The 26561-nt window shown below is 44.9% G+C and overlaps 1 long non-coding RNA gene across 1 annotated transcript; it reads left to right on the forward strand.

The window, feature by feature from the left end:
- The first annotated feature begins 677 nt into the window (after nt 1–677).
- Nucleotides 678–15141, forward strand: LOC139801631 (uncharacterized). The gene is made up of 3 exons (XR_011728365.1): nt 678–727; nt 13300–13380; nt 14942–15141. It is a non-coding gene; the product is annotated as an uncharacterized lncRNA (long non-coding RNA).
- The last annotated feature ends 11420 nt before the right edge of the window (nt 15142–26561 follow it).

The raw sequence follows: 26561 nt of genomic DNA on the forward strand, positions 1-26561 counted from the left end.
CTTCTCAATGCCCTCTTACTTGCTAAATGTTCCTGTCTCTGGAAAACCAGTAGCTGCACTCAGGAGTGAGGCACATGTTTGAGCTGAGAAAATGATCTTCCTGAGACCTAGAGTTGCTGCCAAATGTGTTGTTACTGCTATTTTTCTTGGTTCTTTATAAACTGCCTATATTTTAAACACGTGCATTTCCTTCACGTCTCAAGAGCAACCTGCGGTTTTGCTACATCGCTGCTGGGGTTAAGGAGAGGGGCACCGCAGGATTAAAACAGAAGTTAAACAAGTTTCAAGCCCCTGTGACCAGGAAGCTTGGCAATTTGATAGCCTGCACTTCAGGAGCTCAGAAACTGGAAGGCAAGGAGCTGACCTGGTGTTTGCCATCTTCTAATATTTCCTAGGATTAAAACTAACACGGAACCTTGCCGATAGTTTTGCGGTCTTGCTGAGCTGTTTTTAAGTGGGCGAAGAGCTTTATTGTTCAAAAAAGTGGCTTAACGAGCCAACAAACTGCACGCATATCTGAAGAAATAATGAAATAAATCACGAGTGTGCCTCTAATGCCCATGTTGAGGCAAAATGACATCTAAAAAAAAAAAAAAGAAAAGACTGAAGTAATGTGTAGAGGAATTCTGTTGTTGTTTTTTTGTTCCTACGCACATGCCATTGGTGTGAGGTAGTGTTTGTACTTCGCTCAGGGTGGCTGGGAACGTCACTGTCTGGCACCGTACAGGTAATATATTCAGGACAGCTTAAAGGTGGTGGCACAAGGCTGCACTTGTTTTTCTTTCCTTTTTTGATTAAGCGTGTTCGTTTTGCACCAAGGTCGTAGCGTGTGGGGGAGGACTGGAAGAGAGGAATAAATATTAAAGGGGAAAAGAATGTACGATAAGAGATGGGAATGGAGAAGTCCTGGGAAGTGCATGAGGGACAGTAGTTGCTGGAGGAGTTGATCCTGTGCCTGGTGAGCCCAGGAGCCCTGCTTGCTGCTCCTCCAGCCCCCTGTGTCCCTGCAGCAGAGGGGACCTGGGACAATTCTCCACGTGTGAGCAGATTCCTGGCTAGCTGCCTGCCCCTCCTGACTACCCCTGCTGAAAGCCAGGTGCTCCCAGACCTTGGAGGATGAAAGCATTCAGGGTGGTGTGGGGAAGAGCTAGGAATGCAGGCACACGGTGCTGCCATGGGCTGGGCTCCATTTGTGGTTGCCGAGTGCTCTTTGCATTCAAAATTGGGGTATCAGGTGAAGCTTGCCAGAGATAACCCAAGTGAGGGGTGTGGAGCTGGAGTCAATGACCATGCTATTGCCCACACTCCTTTTACAGCCCCCTCATTTGTCTCCTTAAGATACCCTTAGTGTCTGAAACTTGTAAATCTGTATGTGTGGGTTTTAACAATCTAGCAAATGGCTCACTTCCTGCATGGCCTTTACTGTTGGTACTTCATTTGTTTATTTAAAGAGAACAGGCCCTGAAAGAAACACAGAAAGCTGAGGACACTTGCCATGACAGATATGATACCTGACTGAAAGGGGAGTAATTTTTAGTCAGACTAAAGTTTGCTATACTTTAATTAACATAGCAAAATGGAGCTTTCCTTCATGGATCTGAAACAGTTGAGGCAAGAAGAGAAACTCAGTCCATATAGCAAGGATTCAGCTCCTTTGCTGATGATGTTGAAGCCCTTGGGAGCTGTCTCAAGCCAAGCATCTTGAGGTTTGTTGTTTTTTTTTTTTCAGGCTGACCACTAACAATATGTGAAAGGGAAGCCAGGGCATTCCTGATAATGTTCAGATAAAACAAATGGTTTAGTAAACAAAAGGAAACAAATAAACAAAAAACTACAAAAGTTTCAAGGACAACTTTATAACTCAATAAAAAAGATATGACCCCTTGCTCATGTCTTTTCTGCCATGATTTCATTTTCTTTTTGTGCCTGGACCTCAAGGAATTGCCTGTAAAGATTAGACATGATTTGTATACAAACGCACAAGAAGTTATTGACCATGGGGGTCACTAAACAGCCCTCATCTTCTAGCATTTTTCTTCCACAAACTCATTCTCTAAAAGATGAAACAACTTGAGCAAAGGAGGCAGAAATATTCTGGACTTCCAGAAATGTGGGAAACAGGAAGCAAGTCCTCAGTCCCTGGGAGATCCTAGGCAGCAGATGATGCTCCATGCTACATGGGGCATTGTCCTCCACCCAGCCTGACTGGGGGGTTACAGGAGGACATCCTTTTTGGATTCTAAATCTAATAACTAATATAGCCTTGAGACCAGAAGGAAGAGACAGTAGCTTTTCAGGCCTCTGTAAGACTTTCAAAATCACCCAGTGATCCCAGAATCGTAGAATTGGATGCAGGTCTTCCTGGCAGTGTCCTGCCTTGAGCTACATTCCCCAGTGTGAGAGGGTTGGGTTTGGAAAGGGGCTGGGAGAAGAGGTGTTTGCCAGGCTGCTGTGGCAGCTCATGGGAAATGTGTGATTAAACTTCAAAAATAAGGTGCACACAAATAGGATCAGCGAGTGGTTATTAAGTTTCTCCAGTTGAAACCTGGCAGTAGGCTAAGAAATTTGTATCTAAGAGGATTTTGTAAAGCATGGATCATTTGTGTAAGGCATTCTGGAGATTTAGGTTCTCAACTTTTTATGAGATTTGCAATATATGGTGGTTTCAGATACTGAAATGAGACAAGCCTGCTGTGCTGGCTATAGTCTGTTTCTGCTTTTTTTTTTTTTTTTTTTGTTCAAAACTGCTGAAGGTATGAGGAGGAGCAAAAATTAAAGGTGAAACTACTCTGAACAGGATAAGAGAGAATCATTTCAGTTTTGGGTGTAGTTTCAGGTTGTTCTTTATTTTATCTGAACCGGTTGTCCCACCCCTAATTACAACACTATTAAGACATTCCTGGGTGTGGTCACTTGAAATTCTTAAGTGGGCAAAAATTTTCAGCTATGTAATATGCTGAAGATGTATATCAGCAGACCACTTTAAATGGTCCAGCAAGGTCCTGCTGACTTCTGTACTGGCTTGTGACCCTGTGTTTGCTCTCGCTTTAGCACAGAAAGGGTCATGACATTCTTCTTTACTGGATTTGAGTCTTAGTCAGCACCACAGAGGGCCATGCTCTCTTAGCCACAGCTCCCAGATAAACCTCTTTAGTTCTAACACAGTCCTACAGAAGGAGCAAAGGATTCGTAGCAGCTCCCACTGAGTTTTCACTGAGAGTTCACAGGATCTGATTTTTTTTCTCTTCAGATTCATTCAGCTTGCACTGCTAGCAATCTTTTTCATCTTCTTTTTTCTGGGTTTTCCCCAAGCCAGGTAAAAATTTCTGATTGCAAAGCAGATGGTAGAGCAAGACATTTGGCTTTGACTCACCAGTAGCTTTTATCTTGTTTCTTAGGATCTGCTGTAAATCACAGTGCACGCATGACAGGAGTTACAGTACAGTTGTGTGCAAAGCCTGCTCTGGATAATTTGATAGCTTGGTAGCAACCAGCAAACTAATTTGGCTCCTCTCAATCCAGGAAGCCTAGTAACATTTAGAAAGCTTTCCTATCCAGTGCAGATGGTTGTTATTCAGTGTATAAGCTACATGGATATTTACAATCTTACCATAAAAAACCCAAACATTCAGCAGTATTAGATTAAAAGCCATGAAAAGCTGATCCATCAGCCAGCAGCACAGGCTTCAGTGCTGGGTTTCATTGGATGTGTATGGTAAGCTTCAAATCTTAATTAAACTGCTTGTTTTTTTCTGCTAAGCATCCCCAGCTTAGATGCACATCTATGATTTACTTAAACTATTTCACTCTAGCATGCAGGCTGAAGAAGTCAGTAAGAGAGAGGGAAACATCCCTTAACTGGGTTAAAGTGCCAAGAACAGCTGTGTCCTTCTGCATCAGATTCTGGAAGCACAAAGCTTCTCCACAATCAGTTTCCCTTTCTAAAGTCAGCTAAAAAATCTTCTCGTGAAAGCTCCTTAAAATTGTCTAGGTTAGGTCCTACACTTCATTCTTCTGAGCTGGGCTAATGTTGGAAATAAGGTGTGAGAAATTGCCTTTCCTTTTAGCCTGAGCTGTTAAGAAGCTTGGATATTTCAGAGCTCTCATTTACATCCCTAGGGAGCCAACTTTGCAGCAGGCAGAGATGTGCATACACAGTATACTGCAGTGCTGCGTGGGAAGTCTCTGGGGGAACCCGAGGTTCAGGAGAGGTGTAGTCATGTCAACACAATGTGGTTTTAGGGCAAAACCTCTGCACTGAAGCGTGCAGTTACACCCTCAAAGTCAGCCCCAACTTCATGGCTCAGATCTGAGATGAGCTCATGCAGTTTGAGTCGAAACCCACGTAGCTCAGCATCTCCTGCTCTGCTGAGAATCAGGAGGCTGAGCTGGGTAGGTAGAGAGCAGCCTGCAGCTGGGGCTCCCTCTTTGCCCAACCTGCTTTGCTGTTCAGAGGGGCAGGGATGAAACTCGAGCCTTGTGATGGAGACCTGAGTGTGGTAGATGGGGCAGGAGCACTCATCTCTGATTAACTGGAGGTTTTAAATTGTCATGCAAAGTGAAACGTTGTCAGTGGGAGAAAGTGAGCTCTGCCCTTCTGGCTCCCTTTGCTCCCGAGTGTCATCTCATATGTTCAGGACAGTCATCTGAAGGATACAGGGTGTGTGGGGGTCAGACTGCTTTGCATGGAGAAGGGGAAAATATCACATCTCTTGCATCCCAGATTAATGATCTGACCACTGAACTGTAAGATGAAGGAGCACACTGGCTCCTCAAACATCCCAGAAAACCGATTCTTCACTCCCTTTGCTTGTTTTACTGGTGCTGCAAAAGAAAAGTATTTTATCTGGGACAAATGGGATATAAATTGATGTCCAGCACCCATCAATTCCTCTGGCTTGAAGGGCTGCAAAAAAATTGAAAATACAGTGTGGTCTGTACCCTTTCTTTTAATTTTGATGTCTCACCGGACTAGGGAAAAATTGTTTATCCACACATTCAAAAGGTAAATAGGAAGTCTTGTGCTATAAGTACTGAATAAATAATCCTGCAGAAATACCAAAAGTTACCAAAGAATAACTGAAACTTTTAGCTTTCCTTACACAACCTTTCTTACTTTATTTTTTTCTTACAAACTGTCTGTAGGAGTCAAGTTCTGGAAACGTAGAATTTGTTTTTCAAGGATACCCTTTGAATACTTGGTGCCAAACACCTGGTAATTCAGGCCTGTGATCCAGACAGGCGTCTAATGACGCATAGGTACTGCACTCAAGGTTACACTGTGTGTCACACAGGCCTATGCAAAAACAAATCTGACAGGTGGGAGGGTTGCAGACTACCTAGAGGTGATATGATATCCTGCTTCCCAAATGCTTGATGCTGGCTATCTTTTATTAAAAAGAAAAAAGAATTTGTAATAGTTGTTTTTAATAAAGAGAAGGCATGGCAACATCACAAAGGAGACTGAAATACAGACAGCTAACTCTGGTAAGCTTCTTGGTATTCTGAGGAGTAGAAAGGTTTGAGGTTTGTGAGACTCACACTTCACAGGATTTTTCTGGCAAAAAGCTCATCAAGGACAGCACAGCATTAGAAGACCAAGAGCCCTTTTTTTTTTTGTTGTGGCAACAAGAACATCAGCAACACATAAACAGGAGCCCCAGATAAGCTAGAAAGGTTATCTTGCTTTTAAAAGCCATCCTTGCCATAGATCAAAGCTCATAAACAGCTTGTACACTTCCCAAAGGCAGGAAATCTTGTCCTGTGCCCATGAATATCGATGTCTGTTTGCTTCTTACCTGCTGCCTTTGCATGCCTCTGAGTGATCACTGTCCTCATCTCACTCAGGGACAGCATCTCTGAGCAGGAGGTCAAGGTAACAGCCACTTGCTCATACAAGTGTGCCTCCATCCTAAATATGTTTAAAGCTGGAACACGTTGTGGATTCTCCTAAGCATAGATAAAGACACCTCAGGAGCCAGAGGCTTTCAGAAGAGCTCAAATTGTACTTAGGTGTCTAGAGAAGGGTCAGATTTTGAGGGTATTGTGCCTGTGGCCAAATAAGTAACTTCTGCCAGCAGGCAGAATGTCTTAGAAAAGGCAGTTTCTATTTCTTAGTGCTCAGTGACAGTTTCTGGAAATTGTGTTACAATTGAGGCTTGGTTTCCCTTTGAACATCTGATCCCTTAGTTTTTATCAGTCCCTCTGTAGTGAGTTGAAGTAAATCATATCATGACTGGGGCTTTCAGACTGGTATTTTCTCCAGTTTTTCTATATATGAACATCTTGGTGTGCTCTTCCAAGTGGCCACATGCCTTGTTACAACATCTACCTGTTATGTTTTATTAGAAAACACAGAGGAAGGAAATGATGCTGCAATGCAGGCTGGAAATTGCCAAGGTTGAATGGTACGATGCTTGCCTGATCAGTGAGAACTGTGTTCACTGTAAGCATTTAGCTAAGGTGTACAAATACCATTATCAAATGAATGAAGGCCAGGATACAGTGCATTATAGTGGGAGGAAAAAAGTCTTGGGTAATACAGGTTCTGGGAAACGTCAAGTCCAGATACTGAAAAGGCTCTCCATGAAACCAACCAACACTTGGTCTGGTGTGGAGCCAGATCTGATCAGTTTAATCAAGACCTTTCTCCTTTATGTCCTCAGAAGTACACCCAAGGCCCTGGGAGAGGGATCATCAGCTGTAGCCCAGCCCCACATTCACAGCACCTGCCTTTTTAGGGAACCAAGGGCATAAGGCAAGGGAAATGGCATGGAGATGGCTGCCTAAAGGACAACATCAAGTTTCCCTTTGAGCAGCACAGAGATTTCAGCTGCTGTGTCTCTCTCGGTGCTGGCTTGCATTTTGATCCAAGAAAAGCATCCCTAGGGATGGGGGCAGGGAGAGAGTGAGCCTAGAGGGTGACATTCAAAAGCACTAAGAAATGAAAGGTTCTCCCTCTTCTTTCTTACAGACTGCTTTATGCAGCTGGCTCCCCTTCACACTGTTTTTTTCCTGGCCTGCTCCAGCTCTGTGTGAGGTTGTGGAGACAGGAGTTCCCCGAAGCACTGGGGTTTCAGCGTGCTCATAAATCATGTTGCTTTCTCTCAGGGATGTCCTGGTGCATGTCACAAAACTCAGCCAGCCATTGCTCTCTGCCTTAAAGGTTATTCAGCAGCACAAAGGGCTTCCCTTAAATCACTGCTAGAAGCCTCAGTTAGCAAATCCTGAAGCGTGAAGATTTGTTTCTGTTCCTTTCTGAAGGAGGGGATTTGTGCTACTGTACCTCTTCCTCTCTCATCTGTGTCTCTGTCCTTTCCCAGCCTGTGACTCTTGTCCTTTCCTGAGCCTGTGGATCTGCCAGGCCTCCCAAAGCAAGGAGATACTGTTGACTACACAACCAGGTATTTCCAAGGAAAGACTGGATGCAGCAAAAGGTGACCCTGAAGGCAGCTCTCTCTGACTGTATGATCTCTTTTTAATCAAGCAAATGTGACTCAGCTTCTTACAAAAGGTCTTTACCAGGTATTTGGGGACATTGCAGATGGGGTGTATCTCGTCCAGCTGCAAGTGCCTGCAGACAGCTCTGTTTGCACCAATTGCTCTGGGCTCCCTTTATTGTCAGTGAGGAGAAGCAGGAGTTCCTGTGGCATGAGTCATCTCATCTCTAGACATCTACACCAGGATGAGATAAACTGTGTCTCAGAAATGCCCACTTCTCCCTGTTTTCCTCAAGCAGCTAACTCAGGTGTAGACATCCACTTTAAGTATTTTTTCCCTATTTGTTCCCAAACATGGATGATTTCAAAGCATATAGGGATTTCCTCCTCTCTTTCCCCTCTCCCTTTTATTTTTTGGTTTTTTAATTAAATAACTTATCATCTACTGTTGTTATGGAAAATCTTTGGGTAACCAGAGGAATTCACTCTGATACTTAGAGGACTAACTCTCTGCCTTAATTCCCTCCGTGGTATGGTATAAAAAAACAAATGTGTGACTGCTTGCCATTCAGTTGCATGACATTCTTTGGAGAGGTGGATGATCAAGTCTTGATGCAGTGGTCATGTTTCAGCTCTGAAAAAAGGTTGTTAGACTTCTGTCTCTTTGACAAATTAAATATGAATTTATATATAAATATATGTATTTATATTCTGTTACAGGTCAGGGCACTGAAGACACTCTATGAAAATAAATTGTGGTTGTCACTCTTTGCCAGTTGGTCTGCTTATTCCCCATCTCTGAAGCAGGCAGACGGATCCTTGTTTGGAAGCCTGGTGAGCTTTAGGACAGGGCTTCCATCTTGTATTTCCCCATTATTATGGCCATGATTCAGTGAGGTGTTCGTATGCCTGGCCCTAACCAAACTCCTAAACTAACCTTTAATCAAGGGCTACTCATGAACTTGAGTTTGGGTATGTGCTTGGGAGCTCTGTTGAATCAGGATGACCACGCCATCCTTCTTTTCCCTACTGCCTATTTAATATCAGTGTTTCTACTCCCCACAGATGCTGGGAAAGACATGTCCTTGGTCTCAGTGAGGAATGATATCACCTGCCCTTAGCAATGTTATTCTCTTTCCTGCTGAGCTTAGGCAATGCTGTAACATGCCTAAACAGTGCATCCACAACAAGGAATGGCATCATCTTGCTTTCAAAACAAACCTGAGGTGGGTGGAATTAGCTGTGCAGAATGATGCTGGCCTGACTGATAATGATCAGTGAAGAAACTTCATCAGCTATTCAGTCATTCACCTCTGGTCACCCTCATCTTAGAGAGGGTGGGAGCTGGTTGTACTCTCTGTCTTCATGCCACCAAGACAAAAGAGAACTGCTGATATTTTTATATTTTTCAGTCAAATGGCCTTTTAAATGGGTCAGTATTAATTAACTGGGGGAAAATGAGGGGCATTTCTACAACACCTGATGTGGCTGTACGTAATCTGTCTGCTCAATTTACCATTGTGTCTGCCCTTAATGCAAATCTACCTGCTCATGTGAACCACAAAACACCGGTCTGTAGCCTGTCCTATGCACATGCAGATGTGGTATTTCCTTTCTGAGCTAAAAGGATATCTGAGTAAAGGGAATAGCACTCGTTTGTGGTAAACAGTTTGAGTTTTGCTGCCTTATCTTGTACGTGTGTCCATTTTTTTCAGAAATGTGCAAGAATGATTTCAAAGATACCATCAGCACATCACATCACTTCCTGGGTGATATGTAACATCATAAATGAACATACACCTGGGTTGTGGTGTGTGTTTCCACCTCCCCTCATCTGGAATCCCCACTCAGACTATGAACCTTCTCGTGAATTGCAAATAAAGATGATGCTAGAGAGGTGAAAAGGAGAAACTGTAGGAGAAAATGGAAAGTGAGAGCTGTAAAGAGTGCAGGATGAGGCCTGAGAGAAAGCAGGAGAGATGAGGTGGCAGAACATGAGAAGGGGAGGAAAGGGTATGGGAATTAGGAAGCAAGAGTTTGTGGAGGGAAGGCAGAAAGGCTGGTCTGACTCAGAGAAAGGATGGAGGAGGGGATGTCTAGGAAGGGAGGTGCAGATGGGATCACTGAGAAAGAGCTGGGATTTTTCCCAGGACTTTGAGACAAAAGGCTGAGGAGAGGTGAGAATCAAGTCTATGGAGTACAGAGAGACAGACTGTGCAAGAAAACAGTGATTTAGACTCTGGTGTTGTAGGATCTGAAGTGGCTCACAGGTGGCAGAGCTCTATGGTTAAAAAAAAAAAACCAAAAAAAACAAAAAACCCTAGCTTGTCTCCTGGAGGATTAAAAGCTAAATAGAAGCTGAAGGGTTAAAAGGAGACAATAATCAAAGAATAGGAACTAGGCACCAGGTGGATGGAGTCATGGTTTGAGCATGGGGCATCAGGCTGGTTCCTGGCACGGTAGTTGCGGGTACCTGGTGTGGATTGTGTTGTGCCTGGTGAACTGAGTGGCAAGGCCTTGGTGGTCTGAGCTTGTTAGACCTTAAATGAGAAAGACTGAGTGTGCTCAACTGCAAGAGTGATGGTCCTTGCTGGAGAAAGGCTGTTTGGAATGACAAGGAGTTCAGCTCATCACAGGAGAGGATGTACAGGGAGCTAAGAGGGATAAAAAGATGGGACTGAAAGAAAGATGCTTGCTGAGTTCTTACTCTTCTTCCTAACTCCAGGAACTCTGCAGACAGCATACAGAAGAGCATGTGCTGCCTTGAGAAGATACCACTCTCAGAAACTGCCAACACAGCCTTTTTCTTACTGCTGGCTAATTTCAGGTTTCTGACTATGTATAAATTGGTACCAGAGGTTATTAAAATACATGTAAGTGCATCCTACAGTATATCTTAAAGAACATAAGAGTGCATTAGTTCCCTTGAAGGACTCAGTCTGAGTCTCAAATGTCTTTTTGTCTAAGATGATGTTTCAGTGACTTGAAATCTGTTTCAACCTATTCTGCAAAGCTCTTGTTTTGATGGCAAACATGGTGGATGAAAGCTAGCAATATTCAGCTGTTCCTTCAGTTTGGCTACAAGTGGAAGCATTGGGATTTAACTAGCAGACATGCTGGCTGTTTTTTGATTCAGCTGAACTTGGTTGGTTTTGTCCTTGAAGATACTGTGTGTTGTGCAGTACTGAGTACTGGGTGCACTCAGCTTCTGAGAGTTTCACACTCCCTAATTCAGTCCCAAAAAATGGAATATTCTTCATTTTCTCTCTCACCTCAGTTTTCCACCTTCAAATGAATGAATTTGTGTAGCTGGATTGGCCTATGGCAAATGCTCTGACACATTAATAATGGGGAGTTTGAAAAAAACCTGTAAAATAGCTATTTGCCTAGCAGAGCATGCAGCAAAGCCTGCAGCCATATGCCAGCAGGTATGGAACAGGCCAGGGGCTAAACAGCATCGCACAGCCCATCCTGTGTGCTGAGTGAGTAAGACACTGTGGGGCAGGCAATTATTTCCCAATGCAGACACACAAGGGTGATGAAGTAAGGTTGCACAGGTGGCCTTAATCATAGCATTTCTTAACTCTGGACTCCGCACCTCCATTAACACATTTTTTAAGGGGCGTGCTCTGTGCTGGAAGGAGCTGATTCTGAGGAGTGTACATCAGCTGTTGGGACAAGATTTTTCTGGCTCTGAATGAAGGACCACCCTGCAGATGTGCCTTATGCAGGCAAGCCTGGAAGACATCAGTGAAGGAGTGGATACTTCCATAGGAAGGCCTCACACCAGAGTCCAGTCAGTATGTAGCCTAAGGGAAAGGGCACGTTTATAAAAAAGGACCTCTCTTCTCCTTGTATTTTCATCTGTCAGAGCCCTGAGGGCAACAGCAATCCTTAATGGCCCCGAACAGTCCCACCTGGGGCCTCCCCCAAACCTGGCCATAGACCCAGGAGCCTCTTTCTCAGCTCATCCTGGGGCTATTGGTCCCCACCTGACCTATGATTTAGGTGTGGCTGTCTCCAGCTCTTGGATGGCCCTGAGGCTTGTGCTGTAGCTACCTTGTCTCCAACCTTGTCCACAGCCCTATCTCCTTCAGGTCTTGACTGTACCTCCTGGATGGACCCTGGTCCTGCCTCACTCCCTTGCTCTTTTGATGGCTGTCGATAGACATCTGTAACCACCCAGGTCTGCTCACCATGCCTGGATCCTGCAGGATGCTGTCTGCCACTGAAGACATGGTGGTGCTAGGGTCATCCTCACACCCAGCTCCCCATTCCCTAGGAAGCATCCACCCTCTCTGCATCCTGGCATCCTACATTGAACATAGAGGTGACACTGAACTCTGAGTTTTGTTACGGGCTCCTTGAAACTCAAAGAGACCTCTGCTTGTCCTGGCACCCTCTAAGCAAACTTTTTTTCTGCAGGGAGTGGAGTAGCTGGGTCATCCTCACCCTTATCAAGAGAAGACAACAGGGGAACCCTCCTGCTTCACTAGCTGGATGATGCTATGCTTTTGCTATGGTTCAGCCCTCTGCTTTGCCATCTTCCCTGCAAGCTTTGCTGCCAAAGGCCTCTATCAGAGTTCTTCAGGAGATGTTTGAGAGAGCTGCTGACCACACTGAGAAGGGCCATGAGGCAAGCCATGCCCAAGGCCTGCCTGTTTGCCAGTTTTTCTGCTCACTGGGCATAACGCTGTAGGGCAACATGTAATGTGGGGCAGTGGTTTGAGGTGACATGGAGAGAAGAAAAGAAACATCCCACACAAAACTCTTCATGTGGGAGCAAAGTGGTTTTGAAGGGGAAGGGTGAGGTTTGGGCTGAAAATCCAACCTGCCCAGGTACAGCTATTTTGTTCCTGCTGAGTCAAAATAGATTCAGGTTCTTGGAGCTTTAGAAATACAGACTAACTAGTTTCCCTTCCCGTCTCTCCCCTTTTTCCAGTTTAATCTGCAGGAGCAGAGAGAGTATGAGAAATTTTCCCTTGGGTAGTTTCAAATTGCTTTGATCTAAAAAAGAGTATTGGGAGTCTCATAAGAGACCACAGTCTCTTGTGACATGAAGCCCTTGTGGGCAGCAGATAGAGGGTTTTGACCATTCTTGAAAATGACAGAACTTGGTGCAAGTGGGCTCAGAAATTTGGAATAAAATTAAGCCTTGGAGATTTGATTCTGACTTGCACTGTCTCCCCTCCTTTTGCTCCTTCCACCTGCCCTGCAACTATGTGCTCTCATCCATCAATCACTGCTCCTCATCTAATTGCAGCCTCTGGCATGGCTGTGGGCCAGATGGCACCAAACCTTCTGGCAAAGTGCCAGTGAAGCCATGGAACTTGACAGGTTGCATTAGCTGCCTCTGTGTATTTAACTTTCTGTCACATTTTTTGGTGATAGTGCATCACAGTTCATTATTTTGTCTTTTTCTCTGTCTACTCTGGAGCAATAATCCAGGTCCAGTCTTTACAGATATTCTCATCTCATTGCTTTAATCCTGTCAGTCCCTTTACCAGATCCCATCTCACACTGGATTGGGAGGCCATGAGGTAAAAAACTAGGTCTTCATAAAGCTCCTGGCAAGGTGACCCTATCCTGTCTTGACTGAGGTGTAGGCAAATGCCAACAAGAGGAAAACAAGCTTGACTTCAAAAAGTCCTTGAAGCCAGTTTTTACTGCAATTCATCAGTATATTCCAGTGCAAGGTGACGCTGTCAGTCTGCTTTGCTTTGTGTTAGTGACAAGTTTGGTAATGATTCCTCATTCTTGTGATGAATCTACACATCTTGTGATATTTGTTGCTTTCTAGATGCCTGGATGCTTGCAGTCACATGAGAATATGAGCCATAATTTTTTATGCTATTTCTAGGTCTCACAGTCATAGGGAGACATTTAAGCCCCTGCTGGTGAACCTGAAGACAAAGATAACAGAAGATGAACAGACCTCCAGGTACACCAAGGTTTCTTTGTTGGTTTTCTTGTCCTTTTCAAAGTGTAACGCTTAAGTCAGTCTTTAGTCCAATGTCACAATTTGAGGAAGCCTGAATAATGAACTTCTTAAGCGTGTGAGACTGGTTGTATTGTAGATTGCAGCTCTATTTGCCTATATGTCCCCTTCAGGCTTACCTTATATCCTGACATTAGACTGCAAATGTATTGGGGTTTTTTTCTCCTCCATTCCAGGGAGTACAGAACTGGGATGGGAAAATATTAAGCAGACAGAGCACTCCTAATCTTTTCTCACACAAAGTTTTCTAGGGAAAGAACTGTTCCAAGCCAAAGTTTTGGACAGCTTTGGAAAGTACCATGCTGAGGTTTCCCTCCTCTCAAGCAACAGTAGATTTCCCCACACTCCACTCCTTGCCCCAACTTCTAGTTGTCCCAAGCAGAGAAAATAGAATAGAAAAAAAACAAGCCAAACCAAACCAACTCTGCAGCCTGCCCTTTCAGAAGACATTTTATAATGTCACTGTGTTTCCCTGCTCTCAGCCTGTAGGTGATGTTGATGGTGTTTACAGGAAATGCCATGAGTAATTTGCAAAGCGAAAGCAGCTGATGATGGGGTCAGGCTTGTCTGACTGGAAGGTGCCATGCTGCTTGCCACCGGGCTCGTGGGCTGGGCTAGTTGCCTCCCCAGCAGCATGCCACACCACCAGCTTAGAGAGGCCAGGGTGGGGAGCAAGGCTTGGGGAGAAAGTTGTGCAATATTTCTTCCAATATTGGTGTGGAAAAGCAAGGACAACTTGCTGCTGATGTGACCCTGGCAGAAAGACCTTGATTAGGAATAACTCTGTTACCAAGGGAAGCCTACAGCTTTCTTCACCTCATCGCCTTGCTTATTCATTCAGCACAGCCCCAAAATCTTTTTCATGTCCCCATCTCAGCTCAGCTGTATGCACTAGTTACCTCCTGTAGGACTTGAAATGCCTCTCTATATGTCCCATCAAACTCCCTCCCTCAGTGTAAAACCTGGCATTTCTGCTCTCCCAGGCTGTCAGAAGTTGCTGCTTGTTTAAAACTATGAAGCAACAAGCCCCACGCTACTCCACACTGACCAAAAGGGAGGCTGAAAATTCCTGCAAAGATATGAGGAAGATCTGGTCCCTACTGAGCTAAACTGCACAACCTTGCCTCATGTCCACTGTGGTTCCCAAGCCCACTTGAGCCTTTTCCTCAGCTACTGCAGGGCTGGCAAAGCTGGCAAAATTGTACAAGGTGGGACCCGAAACAGTGGCCAGGAGAAGGAAGCAGAAACCTCAGCGTGTGCCTTTTAACAAGTTTTAGCTGGGGAACACCTACTCCATGGAAGTTAATCCTGTTAAGTAACGTGGCTCCTTTCCTCCCCCTTGCATACTTGGTCCCCACTGTCCCTGCCGTAACTGGGTTTGGTGGCTATCGGCAGAGAAGCAGGACTTGCCTCTGTGGGCAACCACTTTCCAAGTGATTTGCTCACAGCCTGGAGGCTCAGCCCTCTGTGTGATTACCCCTGTATCCCTTCTCTCTTTCCACAGATGTTTTGCTTCTCTTTTTGGTTAACCTCCAGTTTGTCTGTAGCTTGAAGAGGGCAGTCAGAGAACCGGGAGTACCACGGTGACTACTGAACTCCACATGGGACACACCATGCAATGCAGCTCTTGTGTTTGAGTTCTCTCTTTAGAGAGATGTTGCAGCAAATGCTGCACTGCTTAATAAATCTGTCCTCACATCACACTCATCTGTTTGCTTTCCTCTTCCCAAATCAGTTATTTTACATCTGATTTTCACAGACTGAGCTGTGTCTCCTGTGAGCTGGCATGCTGCTCTCCTGCATTCTATTTCCCACCCTGCTTTCACTTCACATCAGTGTGCTCTGCATGCCACCTTCCAGCTCCTTGTCATTACTGGGGTGCACAACTGTGTACACACCACTGTTGGTACCTAGAGACCCAGAACAGGAACAGATCTCAGTGCCAGGATGTGTGATGGATGATGCTGCTGGTGAACCATCATGGCTGAGCTCAAGAAACACATCAGGAAGGGTGTGTACCCCACCTCCTGGTGCAAAGGGACAAGCTGCATTTGTGTGGCACCAGCTGGTCATAGAATCATATGATCAGCTGGGTTGGAAGGGACCTCTGAGATCATCAAGTCCAACCCTTGATCCACTCCCGCTGCAGTTACCAGACCATGGCAATGAGTGCCACATCCAGTCTCTTTTTAAATATCTCCAGGGATGGAGAATCCACCACTTCCCGGGGCAGCCCATTCCAATGTCTGATCACCCTCTCTGTAAAGAAATTCTTTCTAATGTCCAACCTAAACCTCCCCTGGCACAACTTGAGACCGTGCCCTCTTGTCTTGCTGAGAGTTGCCTGGGAAAAGAGACCAACCCCCCCCTGGCTACCCCCTCCTTTCAGGGAGTTGTAGAGAGTGATGAGGTCTCCTCTGAGCCTCCTCTTCTCCAGGCTGAACACCCCCAGCTCCCTCAGCCTCTCCTCATAGGATCTGTGCTCGAGTCCCTTCACCAGCCTGGTTGCCCTCCTTTGGACCTGCTCCAGGACCTCGATATCCTTCCTGAACTGAGGGGCCCAGAACTGGACACAGGACTCAAGCCGTGGCCTCACCAGCGCTGAGTACAGGGGATGGTCCTGGCCTTTCTCCCCTGCCTTAGAAAAAAAAAAAAAAAAAAAAAAAAAAAGCAGATTTTTCACCTGTCACAGCTGAATAGTTGATTCCCCTTCTTTTTTTCCCAGGGTGTAGCTACCTAACAGTGTGGAAGCACTTGGAGGGATGTGGAGGGACATAGAGAAATCTGGGGATATACGGGGGAATCAGGAGGTACATGTGGGGAAGCAGTGTCTGGAGCATCTGGGGAGCAGCAGCCTACAAGCATGTGGCAGGAGGCTCCTGGTGAAGAATACCAGGTTGAACTGGGAAGAGGCAAGCTGCCCAAGACTCATTTTGTGCTCTGCTTGCTGGTCTCACAACAGGGAGAAGCCAGCTGGTGTTGTTTCAGCCACAGGCTTAGCTTGTTTGTACCTCACCCATCAGCAGGAGGAAACCTGCCCTGCCAGCATTGCACCTGGCTGATAGCCTGCTGTGCCAGCCAGGATAAAATGTCTGTGGGGGGAAACAGTACATGGCTGACACGAAGTGTGATACCAGCTGTGCCAAGCTTGTGGGACTCAGGGTAGAGGAGATGGTGACCATGGAGGGCTTTGGCCTCTGGGATGGCTCTGCTCACTGCCTAGGGTTGTGCTGGTCCATCCACCCCCTCAGGATTTCTGGATTGCTCCTTCCCCCTCAAGCAAAGCATTGAGGTCTCGTGGGGAGCCTAAAGTTCCCACAATGAAGGTGGGGGAGGCCACAATTGCTGTGTTGAAATTCCTGGGGGAATTGAAAAGCTCAGCATCTCTAATGGGGTTTTACACAGCAACAACCATTCCGTGCACTTCTCTGTGGTGCTGGGTGAGAATGAGTATCTGACCCCCTCACCTTTACCAGCAGAGTTTTCTTACCTTAACACGGATTTCAAGCAGAATGCTCACATGGGTACAGTAGAGGTAGTGGTGAAATGTCTGTAGCCAAACATGCTCAGCAGGTTGCCCACATCAGTGTGGTTGGTTGGGACTGACTCTGCCTGGCACGCCACATCTGCCAGAAACAGGTCTGGGAGCCATCTCCTTAGCTGAGGCTGCTAGAAAGGGCTGCCTTTGCAAAGTAGAAACAATAGTCTGCAATAAATGCAGCTTACTCAGAAGAATGTGAGCAAGTCCATGTCTCATTTTCTCCTGTTATTTTAACCATAACATTTTTTTTACTCAGTGTAATATTTGTAGCATATCTGAGAAGCCAAATGCCTCAGACTTTCTTCTTCCCTCCCTGCTGTAGCACACAACACACAAAAAGTGGGTTCGAGCTTTTTCTCCCCAGGTGCTTCTTTTAGCTTCATTTAAAAAAAAAGTATAGATCATATCAGGTTGTGCTTGTGCTTCCACAATGGATTTAGGTGTGTTGTTCGGTTGTTTTTTTCCCAGGTTATAAATGCATTTGTTCCAATCCCCCTGTTTGTATCTGTTCTCAAGTATTTTCTATCTTTCCTAGCTCTATCTATCTCAGACATTGAATACTTCTAGTTTTGCTTAGTTGAGTGTTTCCTTCTATCTGGAAATATGTCCTCCAGTTCTTCAGATGCTCGCACCAGTCTCTCTCCACTCTTATCTGCTCTTAGTGAGCCCAGATGCTTGAAATGCTTTTCATCTTAACCTAGATACTGTTTTGTTTTGTTTTTTTCCCTTGGTTCCATTGCAAACCCTGTTTTCTTTCAGATTCTCTTATAATTTGTTTGTCTAATTCTTGGACTCCTTCCTCAGTCATGGAAGTGTGACTCATTTGTAGAATCACAGAATGTGTTGTGTTGAAAGGGGCCTTTAAAGATCATCTACTCCATCTTTCTCTCCATCACGTTGCTCAAAGACCTATTCAAGCTGACCTTGAACACTTCTGGTGGTGGGGCATCCACATAATCTTTTGGTATGTTTGGGTTTCTTAGGTCAGGGCTCCATGGGTAGGTAAGAGCAGACCCAAACTCATTTAGCTCACACTGTGCCATTCAGGTACAAGTCACATTTAACCTAGCAAGTGTAACCCTGCAGACAGAGCCCTAGCTAGTATACCCTGTCCAACTTGGAAGGAAAACTTGCCATTTGACTACCCACCTGACCACGGGCAAAACCTACAACTTGGCCTGCTTTTATCTTCTTTATCTGTTTTCTGCACTTGGTGCAGCTGGGCCCTCACCGAAGCACAGAGCGTGTTATTTACCAGAACCAAACGTGTGAGTGTGTATTTGTGGAGGGGAAACACCATCTTTTTATATATATATATATTTGAAATACCTGTTCATCTAGACATCCTATTAGGCATTTCAAGATCCAGAGGTTTATGAAGATCCTGAGTCCCGCTCACCTGTGCCCTGCTATAGGGACCTCCATGCTTACAGTCACACAGAAGGAGACAGTCTCTTCTCCCTTTGGCTGTCTGAACTGGAGGGGTTTTGCATGTCTCTGAAGGAAGGAGCTTAATTCTTCCCCATGACCTGCTTCAAGAAAAGCTACTGCAACCAACTGGACCGTGCTGTGTGAAACTCAAAGTCACGCTACTGTGAGTCAAACATCCCCCTCTGGTGCTGGAGAATTCAGCTAAAGAGCAAATCAAAGGCAAATACATCAGCAACTGAAAGCAGGTGTTTTTTTTTCTTTCTTCATGACAACAGACCAGTGGACTCTGGCTGAGATCAAAAAGGCATCTGGCTCCTGGAGGTCTGTGGAGAAGCAAAGAGATGGTGAAACTTCCCACCACTTCCATCATCAGAAGCCTCAGTAGGTTTCTTTCCACCGTTTTTTCACAGCCAGCCTTGGTGAGAGGCTGTTCAAAAGGGATATTATGTGTAGATTTTGTTGGGTGAACCTATTAAAATTACCCTTCAGTGTCAGTGGGAGCACACATACAAAAAGAGGGAAAATCATGGAAGAAAAGAGAAACAAACACAGGGACCCGCCTAGGGAACTGGCTAGCTTAAAGGAACTAGTAATGGGACTATACTGCTGTGCTTCAAGATCACAAATTTGACTTCAAATAAGGTCACCAGCAGCTAAAATTTTTATTAGTGGATGTTCAGTGGCCTACATGAAATTAATGGTCTCTTGTACCCACTTAATTTAACTAGATAACTTCTGTACACTTAGTAAAATATGTCCCTAAATAAAACCATTAAAATCTGTAATGAGCTGATGCATGTGAAACGGAATAACACATTCCACTGCAGTCTTTTGTAATAAGTTGTTAAATTATTATATTTTCAGACCTCCTTTGCTCCTGAACTTTTGTCTTGTTCATTGGACTTGGATTGTAGATCTTTAGGGCAGAGATGTTGTCAAAGGATCTTTTGCATGTTTGCAACATACCAAACCGAAAGATTATTTTTTTCCAGTAGGGCATGACTACCATTACATGCCACTCTAACTTTCAACATGCCATAAGACAGCAGCAGCAGCCAAATGCTGGCTGCTTTCCATACTACAATTTACTGAGAACATTTTGCCTGGGAAAGATGCAGCTGCTTTAGGTTCTGTACCTTTAGGTGGGGAAAAGCCAGAGCTCCTGGTGCAGGACTTCTGTCAGAACTCAAATGCATCTTGTGGTGCTGAGCAGTGTTTGTGCTGAGCTCACTGTATTAAATGGGAAAGTATCAGCAGCATCTAGTTATGATATTTTTACTTATTTTAAAATACTTCCTACAGTTCAGTACCCAAGTAACCTTTTTGTTTGGTTTTAGTCAGCTTTGGATAATAGAAGTTACACATGCCGTTAATCCAGACCTTTCCAATATTTCATGTCTGTAAAGCAGGGTCAAGTACAAGACACACCTGTTGTCTGTTTTTTTGTTTGTGATCATGTATTTTCATCAACAAGGTACTCAAAATGCATAGTCAAATAAAATGATAATACTTGGTAACAAAAGTACCTCCTGGGTGCCTCACTGGCTACTGGTGGGAGGCTTGTAGAATGGATTTATTACTATTGAATTAGTGTATTTTTTGTTCTTGGAAATATTTCTATTTGCTTTTTTTTATGAAGCAAAACCTTATTATACTTTCCTGCTTTAGGTACAGTCCTGACACCTTGTCCCATGTACACACCAGGCATCACTTTTGAACCCTGGAGAAGATGCAGTACAAAGCTACTGTTGGTGAGCAGAAAACACACTGGTAAGTGGCAGAGTTCACTGACTGCATTTTGGAAAATAATGTAGGTCATTTTTGTTTATGTAACAGAATGGTACAAGTAGATCAGAACTTAAACTTGGACACTGTCAGACATTTTCCTCATGATATCTGTGTTTGTATAGAATATTCTAATATGCTTTCTTCTCCTTGAGGAAGGGATAATATCCCCTTGGCAACATGAGTGATCATTTAAATGGAACAATAATACCAGGCAAGTGTTTGCAGTTGCCTTTCAAGGTGCATTAGCATCTGGAAAAAAGAGAGGGAAGGGTAAGCAATTAGGAAGCCAGGAACATGGCAGAGGGAGAGCAGCATATTTCAAAACTGCAGTTATTTTCTAAAAGGGCTGAGAAAGGTAGGGTTGTTAGTTGCTATCTATATGCAAATGCAAGGAGTACTCTTTGAAATAGTGCTGTAATTGCAATTTTCTCATTATCCTTGTTACATTAGAGGAGCAAAAAGAGAGGTAGGGGTATAAAGCTTTTAATTTCAGGTTGAAAGCCTGTTGTTAAGTGAGCATCTTGGGGAAATCTTGTTCTGTGGACTACTTAAGATGTGACCACTGAATACGAGGTATTTGCCCCTTGCTCCATGGTTTAGGCCAATGCCTGAGGTGGGAAAAACCCAGTCAGTGATTATCTCTGTGAAGGTCATTCCTGGCTGGATCAGTGCTCAGTGCCTTGTCCCAGGCTGGGAGGGAAACAAACAACAAGCACAGTGGCCCCCTCAGCATCTCAATGTGAAACAAAGTCAGGGACCACCTCCAGCTGGAGCCAGGGTGAAAGTTTCAGCAGGATCAAGGTGCCTTTTTACAGCTAGTCCTGGACCTAGACATGTCATTCAGTTCAGCAATAGCTCCTGCAAGCCTCCTACTAACACTAATAAATTGCCTTTTGCTTTAACTGCAGGCTGCTGGGATCTGTGAGGCCCTGAACAAGAACTCTTGCTGTCATAAAGGTGAGCTGGGTTCTAGTCCACTTTATGCCATGCCACCTCTTGCAGTACTGTGGGCTTTAGCTCAGTTTTGCAGCAGCCAGCAAGGCTGGCAGGGAGCCAGCAGGAACTCAGGACTGATCAACAGAGCTCAGATTTTCACCCATGCCAAGTTCACAGCGGCTCCTCCCTGTGAGGCCTGAGTACCACTGCCATGATTTCCAAGGTGGTACCTCCCTTTGGACATGGATATGGAAGGTGATGTCTCCAGTAACATGCAGAGAAAGGCTGGAGCACTAGTCACACTGCAGCTGAAGGAGGAAATCACCATTATGATGCCAAAGCAAGCAGCTAACATATGAAAGTTGAGGAACTCAGTCAAATTAGGGTTTGAAAAAAGGACAGGATGGTGCCAGTCAGACACTTTGGGGTTTATTTTGTTTCTGTGTTGTTTTTTTTTTTCCTTAGCTGTTCTAAGGGAACAGCTGTTTTCCTGACTTTCACATCTTATTGCTTGGGAACACAAGCTGTTTAGAGGGTCAAAGCTCTAAGAGGCAAAACTGGTAGTGAAATGTCAAATAATTTCATAGTGTTGCTGTGTTGCCCTCTCCTAATGCTAGGAACTCTTGACATGAAAAATCCCCAAAGTCACAATTCAAGTATCCATTGCAGGTCTGGTTTATCCTCTCATAGTTTTGTTTTTCAGGATTCCTTTCTGCATGTATTCATATTTGGATATTGCTTCATACATCCAGAGGAGTTAACCTCCTCCCTTTTCTTCCTTCCCAGATGAATGCTGCCATTTTATCTGGGGAAGAGTGACATTTTTGAGAGATGAGCTGAAAAAAACATGGCAAAGTCATGGGAGTCTGCAACACCAGCTGTCATGTTGGTGTTTCTATGTCCCTGATGAGGATGGGAGATACTTTGCCATCAGTCTTGCTAGGTATACAGTCCTATGCATCCAAAAGGAGTAAACTTCTATTGCTATGATGTGTTGCATTGTCATGACAGGGAGAAGTTGGTCTCAGTTCTCATACATTGTTATACAACATGGAAGCCTGTAGCAGAAAGGCAGTAGTGCTGCAGGACCATTCCCATACTAAGCTGGAGCGACTTTTTTCTTAAATGCCAAGCAACTGCAAAAAAGAAAAAAAAAAAAAGGCTTTTTTCCTGTACTGTCAAGATAAATCCCTTCAGTCTGTAGTGTGCTTTTCTCTCATCTACTCATCTACTAGCTGTACAGATAATGCTACCCAATCATGAATAACTCATTACTCTTAATAAAAGTATAATTGTTTGGTCAGCCTTTTGGGGTAATTAAAGCACTTTTGTAGGAATTTGTTCATGTTCTGTATCTGAAGTTATACAAACATGACTCTTTATGCTGTTTAAGTAGTGCAACAGACTGCAGAGTGAGACAGAACAGAAAGCCCAGGGGAGCTCAATCACTGGGTGTGTGTCTAATATTCAACGGAGTGTGAATCCACTTTGCTATAAAGTGATCTGGCTTTCTCCCTTTGGTGCTAGATGCCTTAGCATTTTGGTCTTAGCACAAACAGGGAGGATTATTAATAGGTGTATTTCTCCACCTCCCCCCAAATTCTCATCCATCTTATTAGCCTCAAGCTGTTCTTCCATGTTGATGGATTGCTGTGCTTACTGTAAACATTTGCCTTACCAGTGTGTCTTGCAGGTTAGGCTTCATTCTTTATAGACCTTGAAGTTTCACATGTAGTTGGCTATCCATTAAATGAATGATCAAGGACATGAGAAAAAAATCATTTTCCACAAAGATGGGGTATTGACAGAGCGCTCAGCAGGGGACTTGGCTGTAATTGTTAGCATTTCCCCCTCCTCCCTCAAAGCAATAAAATCCTTAAATTAAAAAAAGGATGTAGAACAGGTGGTCTTGGGGTTGTGGGTGAAGTGCAAAAAGCTCTGCATGAAAGAAAACTGTCTTGCAGCTATGCATAAATAGACAGAAAGAGAAAATTCCCAGCTCCACTATATAGAGAGCCAAGGGGATTAGGAATATTTCATCAGCAGGCTTTTGATTGTTTTTCCTTCCAACATAACCATGACCACTCCTTGTGTCCTGTCTCTCTCTCCTGTGGACAGGCAGACAGAAGGTAATTTCAGCTCTTGGGGGGAGCTTAGTACTGAACAGAAGTCTCTTGGACACAGAAGCAAAATGCTTTGCTTTGCCATTCCCCGAAGTCACATTATTCTTATGTTCATGCTATGCACAGCTCTCTTGGAAGGTCTGGGATTCATTACCTGCCTTCTGCCGTAACCTTCTGGCTTCAGAATTAGGCAGGGATTTTCAAGATTAGCTCCCTCAATCAAACTGTGACATGAAACCATGGCTGGCTGAGAAGGCAGACAGGGTGTGTGCACAGCCCCTGGTGCCCCCCACCCCATCCCTGCCTGCCCTGCCCCAGCAGCTCTGCCCCACTGCTGGCAGACATTGACCAAGCAGGGTAAGGAGAGCCAGGGCAGGGGGGGGTATCACAAGCTGCCTCATCCACCTCCTTGGTTTGCAGCCCCAGACCACTTTTTGCAGTGCTGGAGGAGCCGGCTCACAGCCATCCCTGAATCACAGCGGACCGGAGGAAATGAATTTTGACATTTATTTTCTAGGCCATGTTTTGACAGAGTGGCAGGAGCTCCATTTAAATTAGGTTTTCTGTCATTGTGCTTTGTAGTGCATGGCACAGGATGGGGGATCTGCAAAAGGTTTTCCACAGCAGGAGATGTCCAGAGCTGCCTGGGAGCCACCTGCCTCCTCTCTCAGTCTTGCCCAGGTCTCAGGCTTTGGGCAGCTGAAGAAAGCATCTGAGCAGACTTTTTGGGGGTGCACACACATGAGGGGCTGTAAGGGGCAGGAGGGAGGAACAGCATGTCAGCAGCAATGCCCTGACTGAATGTCAGAAGCTGGTCTGAAAGTCAGTCTGTGAAGCAGTCTGACATCAGCTCTGTTGTTGCTGTAGGAAGTTAAACTGATAATTATCTACAGCACGTGTACGAATTATGAACCTTTTGATGTTCAGACTCATACGTATTGAGTTAGCCAGCACATCTTAATCAGATTTTCTTTCTTTTTTTTTTTTTTTGAAGGAAGATTTGAAGCTTTCTTATCTCCCGTTCCCTTCCTCTCCTTTGAACTTTTACTTAACTCAAATTTTCACAGACGCAGCCTTTCCTCAGCCAGGTCCCACCAGCTCCTGTCCACAAAGCCAGCTCAGCAAGATAAAATGGCAGGTGTTGTTGGGCTTGCAGTAATAGGTTTCATACAGCAAGAAAACAAGGAGCTCTTTGTCTGTGACTGCTTATCTTACTGAAATATTGAAAACTGTTTTATCAATGGCATTAGGTGGGGAAGAGGAAGAAAGAGGAGAAAAAAGACCCTCGAAAGAGACTCTGATTAGTTCAACGAAATTCTAGTTATTCTGCCTTCCTTGAGCATGAGCAATTTCCTCACTAATGCAGGGAGTCTCCAGAAAGCAAACCCTAAAACTCATCAGCTCTGCTTGCAAAATTCAGTGTCTTTGTCCTGACCACAAACACTTCACCAGCACCCCACCCGCCACAAAATGCAATAGCTCACTCCCTCTGTGGCTCTCCAAGTTTTTCACAGATATTAGTCAACATTTTCATATTATTATTTCAGCTTTACTTTATTACTCTCCATTTTTTAATAAAAATAAGACACTCATGCTGCTTTGGCCCAGTTCTTTTGTTTTATGTTTATAACCCAATCTGTTTTAATAGTTGCAATTATGACTGAATTGAGGGGGAAAGAAAATGATGTATATTTGACTCATTTCAGAACAATTTCTGAAATGTTCCTTCATCCCTTTTAGTGGTCTGCAACACCCTGGGGGGTTCAGGTGTTAAACAGCACTAGCTGCTGATGTTATATCTTGGTCCAGGACATCAGGTTTTCCCACTGCATTATGCTGCAAGTCCCCTGTGCTTGTCCCTCTACTGGTTGTATTGTGCCTGTAGTCATCTGCTCTCCTCCTTCCCTGCACAGAACTGGGTGGGATCTTCAGCACCATTGAGCTCAGGTCTCTGCTACGGCCAGGACCATCCCCTCCAACCATTCTAATAGACTTTGTGATCTCCAAAGACAGGCATTTGCTTCCTGCACCTGCCAGGAGAAGCCTGTTTGTCTCGGAGGCTGGTGCCTGTGACGGCCACCACCACCTATGTGATGGCTCCTTCTCCCTGTTCTCCCCATTCCCAGGGTCTCCCATGCACTCAGACTGACATGCATCACTCTGCTCCCCAGGATGAGGAGCAGCTGCAGGTTGGGCCCTGCCCTGTGCTTGTCCTGAGGTCCCTGTGACCATCACGAGCCTTCCACGTGGCCAGGGAGAGACCTGGGCAGTGCCCCGGTGTCTAGGGGATGGTGGCTAAGCACATGCAATGGCTTGGCAGGATTATCTCTCAGCCAGGCTGGAGTAATCTCTTAGGTGGATTACTCCCAAAGCCACAGCAAGAGCGTGCCTTTTCAAGAGACTCGGACAAAGTGCTCATGGGGCTGTTTCTCCATCTGTTTGCCCATGGCTAGCCAAAGGGCTAGTTAAAAGCCACACGGTGCTCAGAGTCCTGAAGACCTTCAGAGCAGGTCTGCCCTTTGCTGAGGGGAAGGAGAGGCAGCTTTTGGGGCGTTAGAAGAGCTCTGAGAGCATGGCTGTGTTTCATAAGAGTCCCAAGCCCTTCAAATGATGTTGTCAAGGCAGCAGGCAGTGAGCTGACAACTTTTGGGTCATTCCCAGAGCAGCTTGCCAGGGAAGCCTATCAAGCCCCAGTAATCGGGTTTGATTTAAATCTTTCTCCTTCTCATCACCCTTTCTGGATTAAGTCATCTTCACCAACTAAGAGAGAGGCTGCCTTGGGAGAGGCACAGCCAGGCACAGGTACTGGGAAGAGAAGGAAGGGAAAGGTAGGCAAGGCACTCCTGTTTTTTCCACCTCCATACCAATTTGGAGCTGCAACATGACAATAATATAAAACCCAGTAGCTTTTGAACCCATTTATTCACTGCCAATCCTTTGTATTGTTAAGGTATAGAGCTATTTCTGTGGGCACTCAGGACCTGTGCTGGATGCAGTAAGGTTTGTGATACTTGGAAGAAGAGGGTCTGCAAACCCCGACAACTTTCGGGTTGCACATACTGGGACAAGCCATTGCACAGGGTATTTTCTCTTCATTTCACTGTCTGTTTCTCACATTGAAAAAATGCAGCTCATTACCTGAGGCTACAAGCTAACACAGGCTTCCCTTGTGAGTAACCAGCACCCTGGTTTGCAATACAATGCTTTCTGCCTGCTGCAAGGGCACCAGTACATGGGGGAGCTGGCAGGGTAACCTTGTCCTGCTGCTCTCTTCTTTCAGCATGTCCCACTGCTAAAGAGAAAAT

This window comes from Heliangelus exortis, chromosome 1, assembly GCF_036169615.1.
Source record: "Heliangelus exortis chromosome 1, bHelExo1.hap1, whole genome shotgun sequence".
Classification (NCBI taxonomy): domain Eukaryota; kingdom Metazoa; phylum Chordata; class Aves; order Apodiformes; family Trochilidae; genus Heliangelus; species Heliangelus exortis.